This window comes from Solanum tuberosum, unplaced genomic scaffold (genome assembly GCF_000226075.1).
Source record: "Solanum tuberosum cultivar DM 1-3 516 R44 unplaced genomic scaffold, SolTub_3.0 scf00018, whole genome shotgun sequence".
Lineage (NCBI taxonomy): Eukaryota > Viridiplantae > Streptophyta > Magnoliopsida > Solanales > Solanaceae > Solanum > Solanum tuberosum.
In genome coordinates, this window is record NW_006238944.1 from 2,436,297 (window position 1) to 2,442,894 (window position 6,598).

The following is a 6,598-nucleotide window of genomic DNA, read 5'->3' on the forward strand; positions in this document are numbered from 1 at the left end:
GTTTATTGCATGAATTTCAGAACCCTAGCTATGTATTTCTTTAGTTCTTGAATTACACATGCTAGGTTAGATTTTCCAGTTATTCAGTTATACATGCCTCAGTTATTAATGCATCAATATCAGTTAAATGTTGCATATTCCGTTTGCATGTCCAGTTTGAGCTATCTAGTAACTTACAGAAATTCAGTCATAATGTTTTAATCACTTAATCCATTCGGAGTAGCATAATACCGAGTTGGACTAGTTTAGCGTAACCAAATAGTCCTAGAACTACTAGGCACGTATGTTGTAAGTCCCCTCTATGGGCTTCATTTCAGTGATCATGCCAGCATGCCTCTATACCTCTGGCAAGTATATTTGGTCCTCTCGATGGGCCGTATATATCGAACTCCACATTTAGCTCATGTGGTTTTATTATCAATTATTAGTAGCTCCCACAGTTCAGTCAGATTCTATTGCATTGACAATGTATCAGTATATTCAGTATTTAGTCTCAGCATGTTATAAATTGGTCATTGCATTCAGTTAGCTCAGTATTCAGTATCTATAATCATATTCAGATTATATCATTTGCTTATTTGTTTTGTTCAGTTATATGTTATTTCAATTTTATTCTATCTTGCATGCTCAGTACCTTGCAAGTACTGACGCATACTCTGCGCTACATCTTCTCGTGATATAGGTTCAGGTTCTCAAAATCCAGATCACGCTTAGATCGTTTCTCGATCTCCAGTTCAGCAGAATCAGTGGTGAGCCCTCATTCTCCGAGGACAATAGTCACTAATTTCTTTTCAGTATTTTTTATGCTTTAATTTCAGTTTTGCTAGATCTAGTTGGGGTATGTCCCAACATTTCTAGTCAGTTTAGAGGCTTATTTCAGACATAGTTAGATTCAGCTTAGAATTGAGTTAATATCTTCGTTGTATTAAACTCATCAGTTTTCATTCATCGCAGTTATAGTATATGGGTATTCCCTATCTTTTTATTTTATTCATGATGATAGCTTTCACACAGTTTTTATTATTCAGTTTATTTTTAGTATGCTCATGATTACGCCAGCAGGGTTAGCTTGGGGTCAGTTGTGATCCTAGGTCCCGTGTCCGCGTCTCCGGGGTAGCCTCGGGGCGTGACAAGTACTCAGGTCTACTCGAGTACCCAAAGCTTCTTAAAAGGATCTCCAAAAGCGTGAAGTGAATTGTGACCCTCTATCAGATATGATGGATATTGGCATTCCGTGAAGTCGAACAATTTCATTCATAAAGATCTGTGCATATCTCACCCCACCATATGTAGTCTTTACTGGTAAGAAGTGTGATGGTTTTGTTAGTCGGTCTACAATTACCCATACAGAATCATATCCTCTAAGGGTTCGGGGTAGACCAACCACAAAATCCATAGTGACTCTTAACCATTTCCACTCTGGAATTTGGATCTCTTGTAGTAACCCTGCAGGTTGTTGATGCTCTGCTTTAACCTGTTGACAAGTCAAACAACTGGAAACAAAATTAGTAATATCTTTCTTCATACCTTCCCACCAATATAATTGCTTCAGGTCATGATACATTTTAGTGGAACTATGGTGCACAGTATATTTAGAGTTGTGAGCTTCTTCAAGAATACCTCGTCTTAACCCGCCTATGTTTGGTGCACACAACTGATTACCTAGTCGAAGCATACCAGTATAGTTGACCATCATCTACTTACTTTTACCAGTTATGACCTCATCTCGATATCTGCAAAGCTGTTCATCCTCATATTGAGTAGTTTTAATGCGCTCTACTATTGAAGATTTGGCTTGCACACAAGCTAGCAATATCTCTGAATTTCCCACACTAAATCTGACACTTGTGCCTTCAAGTTTTGCACATCTTTTGCCAATTGTCTCTTTTTAGGAACTATATGTGCTAAACTGCCCATAGATTTTCTACTCAATGCATAGTTTTACCAGGATGATACAAAATAACACAATCATAATCCTTGAGTAGCTCCATCTATCACCGTTGTCGAAGATTCAGATCTCTCTGTTGAAAAATATACTTTAAGCTCTTATGATCGGTATATATCTTGCAAGTTTCACCGTATAGATAATGCCTCCAAATTTTAAGAGAAAATATCACTTCAACCATCTCCAAATCACGAGTAGGATAGTTTTGTTTGTACCTCTTCATCTGCCTTGAAGCATAGGCAATAACACAACCATTTTTCATAAGAACACATCCTAAACCAACCCTCGAAGCATCACAAAATATCGTAAAACCTCTAGAACCCGATGGTAAGGACAATATAGGTGTTGTTGTCAAACACATTTTGAGTTTCTGAAAGCTTTGCTCACATTCTTTTGTCAACAGAAATTTGGCATTTTTATGAGTCAACTTAGTCAATGGAGATGCTATTTTGGAGAAATCCTGCACAAAACGGCTGTAGTAATTTGCCAAGCCCAAAAAGCTTTGAAATTCTGTAGGCAAAGTAGGTCTGGGCCATTTATGCACAACTTCTGTCTTTTTGGAGTTCACACTAAAGCTTATATTCTCGCAAGTTCTGTAACACTGTCTACAGATGATTCTCGTGTTCTTCCTGGCTATGAGAGTATACCAAGATATCATTAATAAATACTATTACAAACCTGTCTAGAAACGACATGAACACTCTATTCATTAAATCCATCAATGCAACCGGAGCATTAGTTAAAGTCACAACCCGATTTCTCAAGTCATGATGGCACCTACTATAACCCACCAGCAGGTAAGCCAACCCGTAACCCGGAAAAACAAGTAATGGGTCTGAGGGTAGAAACTAAACAAGAGTAGACAAATAACAATATAGACAGGCAGAAGCAAACCAAAACATACATACAAATAAAGATCCCTCCCAGAACTTGGAAGTCACTAGTACAGAGCTACTAACAAAATGAGTACAAGTCCCAAAAGTGGATGACAGAGACTAGACTGTCTTGAAAAGGTAAAAGACAAGTCTATATATACAGATGGAGACTGAAATAGTACAAAACGTCGTGTGCTCACTCCCGTCTCCGGATCAGTGTGCTCCAAGCTCGATTAACGCTGGCTACTAGTGCCCGGACCAGCATCACGAAACAGATGCAGAGCGTAGCATGAGTACCAAAACAACAGGTACCCAGTAGGCATCATAGGCTGACTGAACTTGAAAAGTAAAGGCAATATGAAAAGAAGGAATAACACAAACTGAGGGTCAAGAGCGGAAATCTAAGTAACAATGGAATGCACACGAGTGTAGAAAGAACTAACTAAAGTAATCTATAAGCTAACTACACCTAACTGGACCCCCATAAGCCCAGAAGGTACACTCGTGCGCAAGTTAAATAAAAACCCGAACGGACCCCCATAAGCCCGAACGAGTACACAGAATAACTATAACTAAAGAAAATTGCATATAAGATTCCAAGAACAGAGAACACGAACCAGAACCTCAACCCCAATTTGTAAAATATGATAGTACGAAGGCCGAACCTCAAACCGGATGCTCACCAAAAGTACCTAAGTAACCAATCACAAGTAACAAGTATAAGAGGCCGGAACTCTAACCGGATGCTCTATATAGGTATCTGAGCAATAGAGGCCGGACCTCGAACCGGATGCTCACCAAAAGTACCTAAGTAACCAATCACAAGTAACAAGTATAAGAGGCCGGAACTCTAACCGGATGCTCTATATAGGTATCTGAGCAATAGAGGCCGGACCTCGAACCGGATGCTCACCAAAAGTACCTAAGTAACCAATCACAAGTAACAAGTATAAGAGGTCAGAACTCTAACCGGATGCTCTATATAGGTATCTGAGCAATAGAGGCCGGACCTCGAACCGGATGCTCTATATAAATATCTTGGCAATAGAGGCCGGACCTCGAACCGGATGCTCTATATAAATATCTTGGCAATAGAGGCCGGACCTCGAACCGGATGCTCTATATAAATATCTTGGCAATAGAGGCCGGACCTCGAACCGGATGCTCTATATAAATATCTTGGCAATAGAGGCCGGACCTCGAACCGGATGCTCTATATAAATATCTTGGCAATAGAGGCCGGACCTCGAACCGGATGCTCTATATAAATATCTTGGCAATAGAGGCCGGACCTCGAACCGGATGCTCTATATAAATCGAAATAGGCCGAAAACATGATTTCTAATCACCTATGCATGATTCAATAACTACCAACCAGAATCCCAACTAATCAACATGCATTCACATTTTCGAGCTCAATCTAAGAGAGGGAAAATCGTAGCCTACTTGTAGGCCAATCACACGCGCTCCAAAATCACTTCTCCGGAGCTTTTTCTTTCCGAACGTCCTCGAAATGCTGCCTCGCTATCAAAAATAGAATCACAACGTTATTACAGTCGTTTAGACACTCAAATCACAACAAACGGAGACGGGTCAATTTTGGAGTCAAAACGGGAATCGTGGGACCCGCACCGAACTGTCCGAATTCGACTCCGTCAAGACACCCTAAACATCACCCCAAACTTGTGTTCCAAAGTGAAACACAATTCGGGGCTCAAAACACAGCAAAAACCAACAAGCAAGAAAATCACATTTTAATCAACTAAAAAAAGAAAACAGCAGCAGCCTAAACTCGAAATATACAAGAATCTAATAGTGTCCAACACTCTTTGAACACTCTACGATGAAGCCACGACAATTCTCAACACGTGGGACTTCGAATCACCCAAAAACCGAGCTAAAAATGAGAGAGATATGACCAAAAACAAGAATGTCAAAAACAGCAGCTCGAAAAAGGGGTACAGCAGTCAGGTTATCGCAAAATTTACCTCGAACTACGCGTACCCAATAACTTTCGAACACTTTACAGTGAAGCCACCAAAAATACGAAGCTCCCGCACTTTGAATCGCCTAAATCGGATGAAAAATGAAAGAGTTATGAGGGTTTGAGTTTGGGGAATATGTTGCTGTTTTTCTGCATTTATTGCAGAAAATCTGCATTAATTCCAAAACTTAAAACTCCACGGGGTGCTCCGATCTCGTTCGGAACCCCGTGCACACAAACAAGATATGCAACCATACCAAGTTCGATATTCCAGACTTAACGGCGCAGTTGAAATTTCCATCAGAAGTCATTTCGATAAAAGTGGGTCCCACTTCCAAAAGCCATTTTAAGTCAAAACCCACAAAGGGCTCGAAAAGATATCAAAAACCTCGGGACACAAAAGAAGGGTCAATCTAGACCAAACTTGACATTCCGGAGCTAACCGCGCTGACGGAATTTTCATCTGAGTGCGTTTTCCAAGAATGTTGACCAAAGTCAACCTTAAGCCAAATTTCAAAAGCTAAAATGCCTAATGATCCAAACTCACATCGAAGGCCTCGATACTCGTGTCAACTATGCTACTAACCTAATTTGGCCATTTCGGAGTTGATGGAACCATCAGAATTCTATTCTGAGGTCGACTTCTTGAACTTTTGATCGAAAATGATCGTTCAAGGTTCATAAGCTCCAAAACACAAAAACTCGCACCAAGACCAAACGAACGGCCAGGTGACCGAACTGTCAGTCCCAGCAAGTCATAAATGACTTGGGGTCGCTACAGGAATGCTCTAAATGACACACAGAAGACAAGACACAGAAATGACCTGGAGGGTCATTACAATAAGAGTATATATATATATGTTGTAGTATCATTAAAGTTTCTTGTTCAGATATTATTCACTAGTCAATGATAATATAATTGTCAGAATCTGTTGGTTACAGGATTAGCTAGCGAGTACTTTAGTTTGGGTGCCATCACATACCCACCCCGGCGTGACAATTCACTTCAATGTAGAAGTCAAAGATCTATTAACCTCACGATCACAGAATAACTACTTGCTCTGGAGGAAGATATATATACGTTTAATTGTTTTTTGACCCCTCCCTAACAGTATCAAATACGTTACGTTCTCTCCTTTCAATAAACTAATCACTTAAACAAGCAGAAAAAGATCGACCAGGAAAAGGGAACGTTGCATGAAAATATATGTGTACTCCATTAAAAATACTAACTGCAACTTAATATAGTTATACTTAGGGGTGACAATTTCAGCCTATATTAATGGGATTCGGCTCCCCTCCATTACCCCTTCCCTCCATTTCGTCAAGTGCACCCCTAGATAAGTGACACGTGTCTTATTTAAAGTTTAAAGGTCAAGATTATATTATATTAACAAATATCATAAACATAGTTAAGTCAACTAATTTTAGAAAACTACTTTCTAAATTTGGTAAAAATTACAATATATTTCATACAAAATTTAATATTTATTAATAGCATTAATTTCATCTTATATTTTTATATTTAAATCTTAAAATTGTTGAACATGAAACGTTTATATTTAATGTGATAAATAATAATCTTCAAAAATATTTGCATTTAAAACAATGTTCGCTTTTATTTGAAAATATATATATATATATAAGAATATTTTAAGAAAACGTAGATTTTTTTCCCTTCAAACGTACAATAACCACATTTTCTCCTTGGAATAATTTTGATATCGTTTAATTCTAAAAACCTTGTCTTTTTATTTTTTATTTTTGTTTCGTGTCTTTTATTTTATGGTTTTT